The sequence below is a fragment of the Acomys minous genome (genome assembly GCF_964271855.1).
Source record: "Acomys minous genome assembly, chromosome: 4".
Classification (NCBI taxonomy): domain Eukaryota; kingdom Metazoa; phylum Chordata; class Mammalia; order Rodentia; family Muridae; genus Acomys; species Acomys minous.
In genome coordinates, this window is record NC_140486.1 from 117,877,900 (window position 1) to 117,895,488 (window position 17,589).

Below are 17,589 nucleotides of genomic sequence, written 5' to 3' on the forward strand. Positions count from 1 at the left end.
CTGTGTTCTTTTAAAAAAAATATTTATTCGCCTTACAGCCTGATCCCAGCGTCCTTCCTCTTCTCCTCCCAGTCCACTCTTATGCCCCTCTCCCCCTACTTACTTCTTTCCCCCCATTATTTTGGTTTCCTTAAATCTCTTTCTCCCCACTCCTCCCTAATCCCTTCCAATATCCCAACAGCAGGTCGGAGAGAAAGAGGGTTAGTGGGGAGAAGGGATGTAGGTCTCTTTGGCTACTTCCTGCTGTTTAGGGTTGTCGGGTTCCTTGGGGGCAAGTAGTCTAATCCTCATGTCAGGATGTCTCCAACTTCTCATCACACTGCGTCAACAGCAACCGCGGGAAAGCACCAGTAATCTTCTTCCTTCTCAAAGCCCCAAGTCTCTCTTTGGGTCTGACATTTATTCCCACTGGCAAAGACCACACTCCAGCACGGGTCAAACATCACACACCCTCTCCTGAGGCAGCCCCCATATCCCACACCTGGGATTAAAACACAAACATGTTTACATATAACCCAAAACTTCCATAGCACCCCATTCCCTCTCTCTTTCTCAGGGAAGGGGAAGCCCCCCAAGGAGTACTAACCCACCCTAGCACCTCAAGTCACAGCAGGAATAAACACATCCTCCCCCACGGAGGCCAGATAAGGCAGCCCATGTACAGGAAAGGGATCCAATGCAGGCAACAGACTCAGAGACAGCCCCTACTCCTGTTCTTAGGAGACTCATGATGACCATGTTGCACATCTGCTACATATGTGTAGGTGTAGAGTGATGTGGACAGCATGAGTTAGCAAGCTAGAGGGACTCAGAAAGTCCACCCAGCATTTACTCCACAAAAAGCTCAGGCAGTTTACGATCCAAAGAGGATTTGAAATATGAGACTTCTAATACATACTGCTGTTTGCAGTGCATACCAAAATCTTCTGCTTTATTAAGTGGGATAGTCTGGGATGCAGAAGGTCCTTCATCTGGAGGTTTGTAGCCCTTTGGATATGTCCTAAAGGTGCCAAGAATCACTTTTCCTGCAGATATTGGTCTGGTTAGGACAGTCACCACTGCTACGAATGGTTCTGACGTCAATCCCAGAGAGCCAGCAGCCATAACCAGGGTGGCTATGGTATCAGCTAATTGCATTTTCAAGGCAGCCAACCTGTTTGGCATTTTCTATGTATGCGGCAGCCTGAGCATTAACTCAGGTTTCAGTGCCCTCTACAGGGCACAAAGCAAAACTGTCCACAATGATCATGGTCTCACCATCCACTTTCCCCAGTGTCAGACCCATCCCTTCCAACTTGCTTCCTGATCTGGCAAGCATCACCATTTTCAGTAGAGCCAATGCAGAGGTTTTGCAGTATTAAAGAAATGGTGATCTTTATAGTCCAGGGTTTCACTGCCAGGATTTCTTGCTTTTTTTTTTTTTTTTCATATTTGAGGATTTCATTGATATTCTGTGCCTCCTGCATGTTGTGGTCAATTTCCTGGTTTTCTGGACCATACCGCTCCCAGAAGCTGCCATGGCTGAGGGAGCGGAGAAGCTGTTGCTTCCACAACCAAGTTGCACTTTTACTTCGTTGGGCCTCCGAGTGTGGGCTTACCCACCACGGGTACACACTTACTAGAAGGCAGCCATGACACATCTCTCATCTATTCTTCATTTGAAGGACATCTAGATATTATGACTAAAGCTGTTATGAATGTAGCTGAGCAAGCTGTACGGTGGAACATCTTTTGGGTATATGCCCTGGAGTGGTACAGCTGGATCTTGATGTAGAACCATTCCCAGTTTTCTGAGAAACTGATGGATTGATTTCCAAAGTGCTTGTACAAATTTTCACTCCCACCAGCAATGGAGAAGTATTCCTCTTGCTCCACATCCTTTCCAGCATGTGCTGTCACTTGATGTTTTGATCTTAGAGATTCTGATGGGTATAAGATGGAATCTCATAGTCATTTGGAACAATGCAACAGCTTACTGGATGGGAAAAGCTCTTCATCAACCCTATATCTGACAGATGCCTAATATCTAAAATACATAAAGAACTCAAGAAATTAAACACCAACAAACCATATAACCCAATTAAAAATGGGGTACAGAGCCAAACAGAATTCTCAACAGAGGGATCTCTAATGGTGGAGACGTACTTAAAGCAAAGTCCAACATCCACAGACATTAGGGAAATGCAAATCAAAATGACTCTGAGGCCATCAGAACTTTTTAAAAATTATTTTTCTTTTTATTTTCTTTTTATTAGTTTTTTGAGACAGGGTCTCTTGGCTGTCCTGGACTCACTTTATAGACCAGGCTGGCCTCGAACTCACAGCGATCCGCCTGCCTCTGCCTCCCAAGTGCTGGGATTAAAGGCATGTGCCACCATGCCCGGCTCCATCAGAACTTTTTAATATCAAATATTTCACTTCTTTTCAGGAAGAAGCATATATTAATTTCAAACAAAACCAAACTTTTTGAATAGTAAAATACATTTAAGCACTCATTTAAATATGATTTTTATAAGTATAATTAGTTAATTCATTTTTTTTTGAGACAGGGTTTCTCTGTGTAGCCTTGGCTGTCCTGGACTCACTTTGTAGACCAGGCTGGCCTTGAACTCAGAGATCCTCCTGCCCCTGCCTCCCAAGTGCTAGGTTAAAGGCATGCACCACCACCACCACCTGGCTATAAGTATATTTTAAATTTCAAAACTCATATTTACTTTGAATTGAAACCAGACCTTGTATGTGTCTTAATGCCCTTTCCCAAATGCTGAAGCTCCTTTGTGAGAGTCACGCCTACCTAGACTGTCTCCCAGGTAGCGGTCTCTTTGGGTGGGGAAGCTGCTGGGACACTTGCCCTCTGTGCCTGGATCACATTGAGTTAAATAGAACAAAGCCTTGACTTGCTTTTCAGAAAGCTTGGCCAGCTGCAGTTGGCCAGCAGGCTTGCCATTTTAGTCTGATATCAGGCAGCTGTGACAATATTTCCTGAGACTGTGTGTGTATATGTGTGCATTTATATAATACATTTTTTTCATACACTATATTTTGACCACAGTTTTCCCTTCCCTGACTCCTCTCAGATTACCCCTCCCCACCCACTCTTTTATTTCTCTTTCTCTTTATGAAAAGAAACAAAAGGCACAAGAGAAACACACACACACACACACACACACACACACACACACAGACACACAAACAGTCCATAAGGACACAAAATTAGAAACCATAGTTTACAAGCAAAAGACAAAATTATAACAGTAAGACAGAAAAATGGCCAAACAAAGGCATATGTGACAAAACATCTACAAAATACTACTGAGTTCATTTTGTGTTGTCCATCTACTGCTGGGAATGAGACCTGCCTCTAAACGTGGCTTATGTATCCAAGGGGACTGAATTGGAAAAAATATCCTTTTCTTTGTAAGTGCATGTCAACTAGAGGGAGTTAGCTTCTTGCTAAGAGTGGGAAATTCTGTTCACTTCCCTTCTCAGCACTGGGACCCTGTCTGACTTGAACTGCACAAGCTCTGTGCATCCTGCCATAGTCTCTGTGTTCATATTTACACCAGTCCTGTTGCTTCTGGGAGACGATGTTTCTTTGGTGTGTCACCCATTCTCTTACAATCTTTTCTCATCTTCCACATAGTTCCCTGAGCCCTAAGGGGGAAGAGTTTTTGAGTGTTCCAAGGTCTCGCATTCTCTGCCCATCATCCAGCTGTGGGTCTCCATGTTAGTTCCCATCTACTGCAAGAGCAGGTTTCTCTGGTGATGGCTGAGTGATGTACTGATCTATGGGTATAGCAAAAATGTTCTCGGGAGTCATTTTATTGCTGTGATCCCTTAGCAGAACAATAGTATTTTGTTTTCCACTATGCTTATGGCCTTTCCAGTTTTAGGCCCTTGGCCACCCAAGCAGTGTCAGGTATGTGTTCCATCCCATAGTAGGCCTTAAACCAGATCAGAGAGTAGTTGGTTACTCTAGCCCTTGTGCCACCATTGCGTCAGCACATCTTGCAGGCAGACCATTCTCCTGAAATCTAGCTTCCATAGTTGCAGAAAATCCCATGCAAGCTGCCAAGGAAGAAAATCAATTCAAAAGTTCTCTCCAGTTGCTACACCCACGAACAACTAAATTACTAGCATGGCAAGATATGCATAAAGGTGTAATAAGTAGCTCTCATATCTTGGTGGCTGCCTAGTTGGGTGTAAGGCCCACTCCAACAGGAGAGAAATCATGCCTGGCACTGAAAACCTAGCCAGCTTCCTGGAGTTAGCGAGGTCATGGACCTTGGAGAATAATCTACTTCCTCTTCTTTTCTAGCCCAGCACGATTTCTTACTACATTCTAAATCTTATTCTTATGTCCATAGACAAATGGACCTAGTATCCCTCATCAAAGGAGTCTCTCTTTACAGCAAGTGAAAACCAGCATAGAAAACCACTACTGGACACAGTAAAGAGCTCAACAGATTGTGAAAGTCCAGGTCCAATTACATCAACTCTACAGCGCCCACATCTATGGTTCAGAAAATATGATGGAAGGCAGGGGAGGGGGACATGGAAAAAGCCAGAACACGAGGAAATCAGATATATATCATTGTGCATGTACATAAATACCTACTTATATGCACCTAACAGTAATCCAAGAAATAGAAGCTATCAACTCAAGAGTTGGGGGTACAAGGAGGGGTTCAAAGCATAGATGGGAGGGGCTGGAGGGAGGAAAAGTAGGCGGAAAATGATAAGATTCCATTTCAACTAAAACATATTAAAAAAGTATCATGTTCTGGGATTTATACTCTGTTTCCAGAACTTGCCATTTTGTATATAGCATTTACACTGCATATCTCTTAAGCCAGCTACTCTATCTGTAGAGATTTGTGTTCTTGAAACTCGAGGAATTTTATTAGAGTTTAAAAGAAAATCTTCAGGACAGGCAAGCCATAAACCTTGGTAGATGCCTGGTAAGGAATGGAACAAAGAAGAAATCAAAGCCATGTTGTTTGAGTTAATCTGCACAGAGGCCAGCCATGTGGTAGCAAGCAGCCACATGGCAGGGAGAGCAAGAAGGAAGCCCAGAGCTCTTGAAAATGCAAACTTAGGTTCTGGGCAGCAACTCAAAAGAAAGAGACAAAGAAAAGAAAAGGGAAAAACTTTACCCGAAATGTAGGAAGACTCAACAGATGGCCATCATGGCTTCTGGGGACTGTGAGGTTTGTCTTTATGAGAGGTTAAGAACGGGAGGCACAGCTCAGTGGTGAAGCCTTTGTTTTATGTTTGCAAATCCATGGGTTCAGTTTAAACCATCACCAAAACCAAAACCAAAGGGAAGCAGACAAATCAATGGCTGTTTGTGTAGGAGCACCGTGTTTCTGCTTTTATGTCAAGTATCAGAAGTACCTAATTTAACAACCATTGGCAAAAATAAACTAGGAAAAAAATAAATAAAAATTATGAAACCAGTAATCATAGCTGTGTATCTCTATTTTTTTGAAGACATACTATTTGAATAAAGTTAGGTTTCATTACGATGTTTTCACCCATGTACTGTGTTTATACTCTCTTTCCACTGCCCCTGCTTCCATTCTCTGCTCTCTTACTTCCTAGGCAATATGTATCGTCCTTTTCTGTCTTGTAAAATCTAGAGCCCACACAGGGATGCGATTTTGTCTTTCTGAGTCTGACTCATTTGATTAGTATGATGATTTCCAGTTCCACCCATATCCCTGAAAAGGCCATAATTTTGTTCTTCTTTGTGGCTGTATAAACGTGCGCGCGTGTATGATAAACTTGCTTGTATATTTACGCTGTACTTTCTGTGTTATTTCTCTGTTAATACACATACATCAAGGCTATCCGTAAGTTAGCTGTTTTGAATACCGCTGCAGTGAGTACGGATGTGCAAGTGTTTTTGTGGTGTGTTGACTTATGAGTCCCCTGGGTATTCTTCGGGCCATCCTTACTGATTTGCACAGTAGCTGTACTAGTTTACAGTTTTAGTAGCAGTGCACAAGAATTCCCCTTATCATATTGTCATTAGTGTCATGGTTATGAATGGGCCATGGTAGAATCTTTTTTTTTTCTTAATGAATTTATTTATTCACTTTACACCCTGGTTGTAGCGCCCTGCCTCCTCTCCTCCCAGCTCCACCCTCCCTCTCTCTTCCCCCATTGCTCTCCCCTATTCCTCAGAAAAGGGTGCCCCCTACCCACCCACCCCAGCTCATCAAGTCACGTCAGGATTGAGTTTGTCCTTTTCCCCTCTGGCTTGGCAAGGCAGTCCTGTCAGAGGGAAGTGATAAAAAAGCAGGCAACAAGCCGGGCGATGGTGGCACATCATCTTGGGAGGCAGAGGCAGGTGGATCTTTGTGAGTTTGAGGCCAGCCTGGTCTACAAAGGGAGTCCAGGACAGCCAATGCTAACACAGAGAGACCTTGCCTCAAAACAAAAACAAAAAACCCAACAAACCCAACAAACAAGCAAACAAACAAATAATAAACAACAGGCAACAGAGTCCATGTCAGAGACAGCCCCCTTACTGGAGGACCCACAAGAAGCCTTGGCAGCCCATCATCTCCATATGTGTAGGGGTAGAATCTTTAATGCAATTCTGATTGACATTTTTCTGATGTTGAACATTTAAATATATTTATTGGCCATTTGTGCTCTTTTGAGAACTGTCTCCTTAACACATTTGTTCATTTATCGATCACATGACAGTTTTGGTTTTTTAGTTCCTTGCATACTATGGGTAGCAATCCTCTCCTGGGTTAATAGCTGGTGAATTTTCTCCCACTCTGCAGCTTTCTCTCCTGGACACACTCACTCTCTCTGTCTCTCTGTCTCTCTGTCTCTCTGTCTCTGTCTCTCTCTCTCTCTGTCTCTCTGTCTCTCTGTCTCTCTCTCTCTCTCTCTGTCTCTCTGTCTCTCTCTCTCTCTCTCTTCACTTGTCTTGGGGAAAGCCATGTTGTGTGTAATCCTACAGAGAGGCTCATGCAGTGTGTGGCACTGAAACTGCCTGCCACAGCTCTGTGGTTGGGCTTGGAAACAAATCCTCCAGCTCCAGCCAAGCTGCAGATAACTGCAAAATCTCAGCTGGCTGGAGCCCGGTTTGGCACCCTGAGCTGGAACCACCAAACCAAACTGCTCCTCATTCCTAGAGCCATTCAAACCGTGAAGGAAAGATTTCTACTTTAAGCTACCGAACTCGGGAACTTATTACGTCACAATCAATTCCTGATGAGTGTGTATACCAGTCATTTTGAAGGCCAGGAAAGTGAGGGCTAAAATCTCAGCTAAGTAGGGGCCAGTGCCATGGAGGCAGAATTTTAATCAGACACATGGTGAGGGACTGCTAAGTATTGGTGTCCTTAGGTTTTGTTTTGTTTTGTTTGTTTGTTTTGGTCTTTTGTTTTTCAAGTCAGGGTCTGTCTGTGTAGCCCTAGCTGTTCTGGAACTCACTCTGTTGTAGATCAGGTTGGCCTTGAACTCAGAGATCTGCCTGCTTTCACCTCCCCAGTGTGGAGAGTAAGGAATGAGCCACCACGCTGGGTGTCCTTACCTTAATTTAATGTTATCATCTCTTGGAGGAGCCAAAGCCAGGCTTTCAACCAATTTATAGTGAATCAGACAGATAACTTTGTAGCTATTGCTTTCGCTTTCTCTAGGTCCTTTGAGTGGTTTGAAGTCTAGAGTTGCAGGGTCATGGCTAGATACCATGTTACCTAAGGTGCCTCGTAGTGGTAACCATCTGGAAATTTCTATATTGGGGTCAGTGCACAGAGGAGTAACGGAGGAGATGTAAGATGAGGGTAGCCAGTGTGGTTGTATTTCCAGACTTAAACCTCAGTGTGCATAATTTACCCTAAGATCGCATATATATCCACTCTTGAGGCTCTACCTTCCTGTGCATGGCTTCTTGGCGTAGTGACAATCTTAACCAGGTCTCCCTGCACGTGTGTCCACGTGAGGCCATCCATTTACACCCGTCCACTCCCCTGCTAATTTCCAGAAATAATTAGGAGGTGAAGGTGAAGATTGCTGAGGAGAAAACAAAGCCATGTGCACCTGTACTGGCCTTATTTGTGACCTTTGCAGGTTTTGGGGTCTCAGTTTGAATAACAGTTTGAAACTAAACAATATTTAATGGACATGATAGCTGTACATAAATAATCTTCAAGTTTTACAAGCTTGCCTTAGGCATTTTGACAACATTTTGGCTCCCAATGCTAGGTAGGGACGTATCACATAGAAATAACCCTAGATTTCAGAAAAGTGAGAAATATCTTTGATCATGTTCATACATTTCATTCAATGTTATATTAAGCTCCATGTTCTATGTTTTGAGGAGGCACCCGTGTCTTCTGTTTGTCTAAACTTACCAACACATTTGCATATGAAGATATTCAGACGTGTATATATGTTAAAGGAAAATTTAGACATTTTATATGAACACGTTGAATCTACTTTTTTTTTTTTTTTTTTTTGGTTTTTTTGAGACAGGTTTTCTCTGTGTAATAGCCCTGACTGTTCTGCAACTCTTTATAGAAATACCAGGCTGGTCTCGAACTCACAGGGATCCACTTGTCTCTGCCTTCCAAGTGCTGGGATTAAAGGCCTGCGCCACCACGCCCAGCTAAATTGAGTCTATTTTAAAAGATTAAAAATATAAAAATGTAATTTTTGGTGAATAGTACTTTTTTCATGCAAGTGAAACAGCTGTTGTGGCATGGAAGACTCAAATTGCTGGAAATGTGGCAGGATCAATAAAGCTCTAAGAAGTCAATTAAAGTAAAAAGGATTAGTTCAGATTAAGTAGGTAACCTCATCCCTCCCAGAGGCAGTATTATCATGAAGAAGGGGGGAAAAAAAAGTCATGCATTGCTGCAAAATTGCCAGCAGAGGCCCTCAGCTCCATAGTCTATAGGGGGAAAAATCTGCCAAATGTGTAAAAGTGGTTCCTGGCACCCAGTTTGCTTACTTCAGACTTCTAACCAGAGCATGCAGTTTTAAGTTACTAATGGGAAATGGTGGAAATTAAAAGTGCAATTAGTTTATAGAACAGTGTATGATGTCTTGAAAATACACAAGTGCAAAAGGACCAAGGGAGCAGCAACTGTGCAAGGCCCAGGCTTTAATTGGTATATATATATATATATTTTTAAAAGCAAGCGAAGGTGAAGGTTGCCTAGAAGAAAACAAAGCCACGTGCCTGTCTTATTTGTGACCTTTGTAGGTTTTGGGGATGGGTGGGTCTCAGTTTGAATAAGTGTTCTGCTGGGGGATAAATGAAACTAAACAAAACAACCACCCCCAAAGAGATTCATATAAGGTTTTCTTTAAAAAATTCTGAAAATGCTGGGCGGTGGTGGTGCAAGCCTTTAATCCTAGCACTTGGGAGGCAGAGGCAGGCGGATCACTGTAAATTCGAGGCCAACTTGGTCTACAAAGTGAGTCAGGAAAGTCAAGGCTACGCAGAGAACCCTGTCTCGAAAAACCAAAAACAAACAAACAAACAAACAAACAAAGCAACCAACCAATCAAAAACAAAAAACAAAAAAACAAAAAAACCAAAACAAAGCAGAAAACCCCCCTGAAAACTTGAAAAGTATAATAAAAATGAATTTTAACAAGGGAAAAATCATGAATGTCAATAATAAACTATAGGCTATGAACTGGTGATATATTGCCTTTGAATTGACTATCCTCATTCTTATATAACTTTGTATATGTTATACTTAATATATATACACATATATATTTTTATACTGATATCATTGTGCATATTTCTCTCCTTCCTTCTCTTTTCTTCCTCTTGACTTTTGAATATAGTCCAGCTTGGCCTCCAAGTCTCCATCTTGAGCACTCTATCTGCCTCCTTAGTGCTGAAAACCACCAGGCTTTCCTTGTAAATTCCCTTAAAAGAAATTACTCAGAGAGATGACCACAGAAGAAAGGTGGCCATTGCTTGTTTCCTGGTATTGCATTAGGGTTATTTGTCACTGTGTGTAAGAGTTCTAAAACTAACTTTGGTCAGAAAACTAAAATCGAATTCTAAGACAGTAGTCAAGTCTCTCTGGATCCCAGTTTCCTAATCGACATTATGCTCAGGTGGTGGCTCCACATGAAGGGAGTGTGCCCGGGAGAGTGGGCGGGTGTAAATGGGTGACCTTACATGGACACATGTGCTGGGCAGGCCTGGTTAGGATCATCGCCGAGCCAGGAAGCCATGCACGGGAAGGCGGAGCCTCAAGATTGGATTTATGCGATCTTAGGGTGAAAGAAAACAGGATGGCATTTCTAGATAAGTGTCTTCTTGCTCTTGAGGTTATTTGTATTTTCCTAATAATTTCTGCTCCTTATCTCTCCTGAGGCCACTGCCCATGTTCATAATTGAATATAGTTTTTTTAAAGTTTAAAATATTTATTTAGTTGTATGTGTGTTTGCTTGCATGGGTTAACGTGTACCACATGTAGGCAGGAGCCTCAGGAGGGCAGAAGAGGACACAGGAGCCCCCGGAACTGGAGTTACAGATGGTCAGCAGCCAGCGGGCTCCTCAGTAAGAGCAGGAGGTACCATCTCTCTGACTTGATAACTGGGGAGTGTTTAGGAACCAGAGGCAAACTGACAATGAGGTTGTGGGAGAGAGCCTTGTCTTTTCCTAAAGGTTTGTTTGGAGGACCTTAAGAATCTAGGATGACAAATAGCTTTAAATATTAAAAAAGGAATTTCTGCAGAGGCTTCTTGAGAAGGTGAGCATCTTTTGGGCTTGTTCGTTGTTTCCCCCTGTCAAAATTTACTTTTTAGCAGCAGTTTTTAATCTTCATTTTACGTGCATGGATGTGTTTCCTGTATGTCTGTCTGTGCATCATGCGCATGCAGTGCTCATGGAGGCCAGAAGAGGACTTTGGGTCCTTTGGAATTGGAGCTACAACTGGTTGTCGGTTGCCATGTGAGTTCTGGGAACCAACCTGGGTCCTCTGGGAGAGCAGCTGGTGCTTCTGACCACTGAGCCATCTCTCCAGCCCCTGCCCTCTCTCTCCTGTATCCCAGGCAGCAAGAATGAACTAAGGGAGAAACTACTGGTGGGGCAAACAGCCTATAGGGATGCTGTCGTTATTCACTGTCTGCTTGTTTACGCACGCTTTTCCCCAGAAGAACAGGCTTTCAGATCTGTTTTGTGCTATGCTAAATGAATTGAACAACTAATTTTCACTCACAGAGTAGTGTGATATGTGAAGATTCACACGGGCAGCTTCAGACCTCGTGGCCACGGCTTTGACTTTATATGAAGATGTTTAGCATATATGTAGCGGTTTACAAATTCAAATTTCATACGTCTGTAGCACGGGGTCTTTCCAAGGCATTAAAGATATTTTCCAGGAAGGTAACCAAAACTATTTGTATTTTTTTCTCATGAATCTTTTTATTTGTTATTGTTTGTTCAAGGCACTAGGTTATAGCCAGTGTTTCTATGAACACTTTAGGAATAACTGTATCTAAGCTCTTTTTAGTGTGTGGCCCAAGTGAAAATACTCAGGGTAAAAATATTAAGTAACACCGCCAGGAGTGAGATAAGAGTCATAAACACATGTGCAAAAAGTTAGCATTGGGTGAGTTAGAGTTTCCATTTGCTGTGATAAAACTATGACTGGAAGACACTTTTGGGAAAAAGCTTACACTTTCACACTCCGTCACCGAGGGAAGTCATGGCAGGAACTGCAGCGGGTCCAAACCTGCAGAGGCAGGAATCGATGTAGAGGACAAGGAAGAGAGCTGTTTACTGGTCCCCGAAGCTTACTCACCTCTTTTCTGTCTTTTTTAAAGATTTATTTATTTATCATACAGTGTTTTGCCTGCATGTACACTTGCCCACCAGAAGAGGGCACCAGACCTCCTTATAGATGGTTGTGAGCTACCACGTGGTTCCTGGGAATTGAACTCAGGACCTTTGGAAGAAAGCAGCCAGTGCTCTCAACCCCTGAGCCATCCCTCCAGCCCTCAGCCTCTTTTCTTATTCCACCCAGGACCACTGGCCCAGGAGTGGCGCCACTCATAATGGAAGCCAGAAATTCTGCTGCATTCTTTTTTTTTTTTTTTTTTTTTTTTTGGTTTTTCGAGACAGGGTTTCTCTGTGTTAGCTTTGGCTGTCCTGGACTCACTTTGTAGACCAGGCTGGCCTCGAACTCACAGCGATCTGCCTGCCTCTGCCTCCTGAGTGCTGGGATTAAAGGCGTGCGCCACCACGCCCGGCTCTGCTGCGTTCTTTTACAGCTATACATTCTTAAATTCTCTCCATGTAGTAAACGCATCCATGAGTCTGCATTTCACCGTGTGAGAGTGGCTGGACTTGAGGTCTTTGGCTCGTGTCCTTGTCTGTTTTGGTGGCTTTTTTTGTGGCTTGTTAAGGTTGAGGAAGTCGATGTTATTGTTTGTGTTTTCCTATCTTTGAACTTCAGCAAGTGTCTTTAAATACTAGCGACATATCCACAGGAGTGTGGCCATTTGTTCTCGTTATGTTGACGGGCTGCTTCGCACTCATTTGCTCCCACTTAGCTCTTGGGTGATGTGTTACTTACAACGTCTCTCCTGGTTCTACCTCATTAGTTCTCAGGCTCAATCCCGAACGGTTTTAACAGCAACCAGATCAGCTCTATAGCGAAAGGCCAAGGAGCTCCAGCTGCCGCATTGAGGAGAGGGAACGGACACAGAGAAGGGAAGCTGGGAATTTCTTCCCTGAGAGCCTTCCCGGGCAAAGAGGAAGACTCAGCCCAGGCTTCCACGTTAGGGGAGGACCTCAGCCCTCCAAAGAGAATGTGATTGCTGGTAGTGAGAAAAGGCCATTTTTCTGATTGTGGTAAAGAGAGTTGAATTTCCGCAGGATTTGCAAAATTTCTCCTGATTGCCAAATTATTATATTATTTCCTTGTGATTGTCCACTTGTGAATATTTATTATCTGTGGTTCTCCTCTGTGTGTGTGTGTGTGGGGGGGGGCTGTTGGCCACCAGCCCACGAGGACAGGAGGAGCACAAGGCGAGGCACAGAGCTGAGAAGGCTGTGAGCATGGCAGAGAATGACCACTCCTGGAACCACTTCAGGGAGCTGGTTCAACTTGACTCAGGAGAACAACAGCTATATAGTCCTTGAGGAGTGGGTGGGTGGGGCTTCCAGGATAGGCGAACCATAATTGGTTGAAATTAGGTACTTTAAGGATGCTTGATTTGCATTCGGCAGCACACTCCTATAATATGAATGAGAACACAGTACCTAATTATCCTATAGGTGCAGGGAGAGGAGAGCTAGCAGGCAGCTATGTCAAGGGCCATATGTCAAGTGTGGTTAGGTGCACCTATGCATAAAGACACTCTGCAGATGGAGTCAGGCAGAGAGCTGGAGGCCCTGCTGGGGAGAGGGAGAGGGGGTCCTCCATCTAGAGTGGCTATCCAGACTGGGACTACAACCTCAAAGAGCAGTGCGTAGTTCCATGACCAGCTCACTCAGGGCTAAGGATTGAGCCCAGAGCTTTGCGCATGCTAGACAGGCAGTCTACCAACTTAGCTATATCTCAAGCCTCTTCCTTTGCATGTTTTTATGGAAAAAAAGGGTCTTAGTCTACAGCCTAGATCCTCCAACTTGAGTCTCTGAGGGCTGGGGCTACAGATCTGAGCCACCATGCCTGTCTGCATAAGCTATTTTAGGTTTCTTACTTTTTGTGTCTTAGATAAAACCAGAATAACCTCCCTCATAGAGAGTTATTTTTTTCTCACTTAAATGTTCTCACTGTTAATACGTAAATATTTTAGAATTTCATAAATTATAAATTTACATTTAAATAGAAGCCTAAATAAAATTCATCTTTATGTTTTCAGTTGAAAATGTTTGCTAAGAAATTAATTGCAAGAGACATTCTAATCGCACATTTACCTAATTAGTTAAATTAATTGTTTTTACCTTGCTTAGAAACACTTTAAGTACAGTATAATGTAATTGCTATTTGTAAATACATAAATTAGATTTGAGGTATCTCAGGAATAAAATTAAAAATAATTCCTGTGTACTCATTAAACCAAGATTTTAATGTAAGGTAGTTCAGATAATGTATGCGTCTAACATAATAAAGTTACCACTTAAATTGCTTCATATTTAAAATCAATTACATACGCGTGGGCACTTTTCTTTAGTAAGATTATTTCATTTGGATAAAATGATAAAGTTATAGAGCATCAGCATTTTCCCAAGAACAGTGAAATGGCAACAGAGGTTTTGAAGCAGTCAAGAGACCAACGTCTTCCATTAAGCTCCGTATGGCTAGGAAGCACACTTTAGATGTTACTGCTCCATGCTGCAGTATTATCTTGGCAAAAAATTAAAAAAAAAAACCCTCTTAAAGTTTAGGATATTGATCATGGAAACATTCTGAGGTAATTTCTCAAGTATGGGCACTTGGATAGGAAACACTGTTCAGTGTGAACGTAGAATCAAAGGTGCCACAGTCCGAAACAGTGTAGTACAGAACAGTATTGCTTACGCCGAGGTTGAAACAGTGTAGTACAGAACAGTATTACTTACGCCGAGGTCAAAACAGTGTAGTACAGAACAGTATTGCTTACGCCGAGGTCGAAACAGTGTAGTACAGAACAGTATTACTTACTTCAAGATTTCACTTGAGCTTTTGACATCTGAAGAATTTGGACTGGATAATCGTTAGTGCTACATTTCTATAGTGGCCTGTAAGCTAAACACTACTGTCCCCATGCTTAAAGAACCCCAGTGTCACAAACTCTTGAAGAGCACGTTTATTGAAAACACTAAGACTTCTTTTTTTCCCCCAGATATTAGAATATGAGGTTTATTAAATGAGCATGGGGAGAGAAGGAAACGGGGGAGGGGCATGAGAGAGAGGGAGCGGGAAGAGGAAGAGAGGGGAGAGAGAGGAAAAGTAAGAGGTAGAGAGGGACCACTAAGACTTCTGAGACAGGAGTTTATTCCTATGGTTAGTTTATGGGAGCAATGTGTTTTATTCCTAGGAAGCTACTGGGCTTGCGTGATTGTTACCATTTCAGGGGGAGCTACTTTATTCCCTGGCAGAAGACATGAAGTTTCATTGGGTTGGCACTTTCATTTTACGGAGACTCAGAGAAAGCAAAGTGGCTTTTACTGTTGGACACAGTTGGTACTGAGGACTCCAAAGGATGCAATCAGTGAGATGTGCAATGCTTCCTTTCCTGCGCGCAACAGTTTTAAAGCCTTGCCTGGAAGAGACGTTTATTTTTCATACCAGAGCTGGCAATCCTTTTGTAATGAAAGTAGGTTCTCGTTGTCATAGCAACACCGTATCCACACACCTGCTTTTCACAGTGTAGATATCTCTGAGTCAGGGTGTAGGAGAGCAGTTTGCTTATTGGAAGTGTGTGGTTACTGACATCAAGAAACTACAGCAGCCAGATAATGTGCAATTCCCATCGATGTTAAATTTTAACACACTTTAACCACGGCTGAAGAGATGGGTAAGTGAATAAAGCACTCGCTTCCAGCCCAGGAACCTGAGTTTGATCTCAGAATCCACATGAAAAAGCAGGGGACAATGGTGGGATCCTAGCACTGGAGAGGCAGAGGCAGGGTGCTCTCCGGAAGCTTGCGGGCAAGACAGTGCAGACTCTGTAATTTCCAGGGTCAGCATGAGATCCTGCCACTAAACAATAGTTTGGAGACTGACTGAGGAAGACACTTGATATTGACCTGATGTTCCCGAGGTCCAGAAAGGGAAAACAGCATGCAACCTGTCTCTGCCTTTTTGTTTACAAATGTTTTATGTTTAATTGGAATATCTTTGGGGAAATTAGTTCTCTCTATTTAAAATTCATGTTGAATCATGAACAGGTGGTAGCTTATGTATTACTTTAAATTTATCCTCATTGCCTTTTCATGAAAAGACTTGGCTTTTCCTTTCTTTACAACTTAGGGTCTTATGAATGTAACCATCACATTTTTATTTTTTGTATTTATTTCTGCCTTAGGATCTCACTTTAATTATCAAGCGTTTTGCTTTTGTTGACGAGAACCCCATAACTCACAAACTAATAGTCATAATGGGATTTTAGAAAAATTCCTTAGAAACTAGATGAACTTCATTTACAGTAATTTAAAGTCAATTATTTTGTTGTGAAGTATAACTTTTCGTTTAATGATCTTGCAATTAAAAACAAAGATTCTTGGTGATCATTGCTTTAAAAAACCTTTAGTAACTATGCAGCCATGATGATCAATTCAGTGTGTCCATAAATTCCTTCGTACTTCTCCATCAGAAAGTCGAGGCCACGCCCCCTCCTCTTGTGCCCAGGTGGGCTCTGTGACTGTTTTGATGAGAGAACCTGAAGAGGTGAGGCTGTGCTTGTGCTCAGACCTGGATCTTACAGGAGAACGGCCACGTCCAATGTCTGGTTTCTAGGAGTGGGTAGAGGCGAGCTTCGGCAGGTGTCCTGTCACACAGCCAGCACCACTTGCCAGGTGGGGGTGAGCCATCTCAGAAGTCAGCTCAAAAGAGACTCTAAAAAAAACTTAAAGGCCAATTCACATCAAGTTTGAAATGCAACATTACAGAATAAATTGCTGTTTTATGTAACAATAAAAAGCTGTAATATCATGTTTTTTTTTTCCATGTTAAGAGTTGATTCCAAAAGTCTTCTGGCACTATCCCAGCAAGTTTTTACCATCCTTTGAACATGGGTAAATTTCTTGGGATTTAGAGAAAATTACATTTCTTTCTATGTATCTATCTTTATGTGTATCCATTTATAATAGTCACAACATAGCTGCTGTTGTAGGACAAATGTGTAGACTCAAATATTTAAGAACGAGTGACATTGCCAAGGACTGAGTTCAGTAAGACATAATTCTCAAAACTGGTCTCAAAGAGGGTGATATTCTTATAGTCTTATGGGCCTTGCCATGATTTAAAATTCCAAGAGTATAATAATTTAGTCTAAGGTAACATCAAACTCTATACTTTGTTAATAAAATGGTAGCTGTGCCAAAGGATGGATAATAGGAAAGTATTTAGTTCAGGAAAGTTGCACACTTACAGATGTGCAAGAATTCAAACATTTTCAATTACACAATGTTACCACAGGCAGCTCACACTCTCTGACTGCACCAAGACTGTGCCACGTGGATTGGAAGAGCTAGGAACAGTCAGTTCATTTTACTGTGTCCTTTAAACAGATATCTCAATCCTGAAATGCTGTTATTATACATTCAGTCTTTTTGGGTGATTTCCCCTGAAAATATGCATTAAAATGTACATATTCCTTTGCAAATTATTACTTGGGCAAAAGTCACCCTCAGGCATAAGAGATTTTTTTGGGTATAACTTTTCTTTTAAGGAGGTAGAAAATCCCTTTAAAGGGAGTTGGTGTTATTCTTGAGAATATGCTGAGTTCTCAAATAGAGAAACATGAAGTGTGGTTGCATCTTTTGTAATTTATATGGCCCGATGCCAAGCACTCTAGTGTCTACAGTTCCACACACAGAGTGTTCTGATCATCCACTTTGAAGTAATGCTTTACTTCATACCTTGTATGTATTTTACAAA

At 42.2% G+C, this 17,589-nt stretch overlaps 1 protein-coding gene and 1 pseudogene across 2 annotated transcripts in view; one reads left to right on the forward strand and one right to left on the reverse strand.

The window, feature by feature from the left end:
* Positions 1-17,589, forward strand: part of D2HGDH (D-2-hydroxyglutarate dehydrogenase) — a 338,149-nt gene that overhangs the window by 126,751 nt on the left and 193,809 nt on the right. The gene's annotated exons all lie outside the window — the stretch shown is intronic.
* LOC311596306 (COP9 signalosome complex subunit 5-like) lies at positions 726-1,590 on the reverse strand (annotated as a pseudogene). Its single transcript has one exon. The product of its transcript is annotated as a COP9 signalosome complex subunit 5-like (transcript).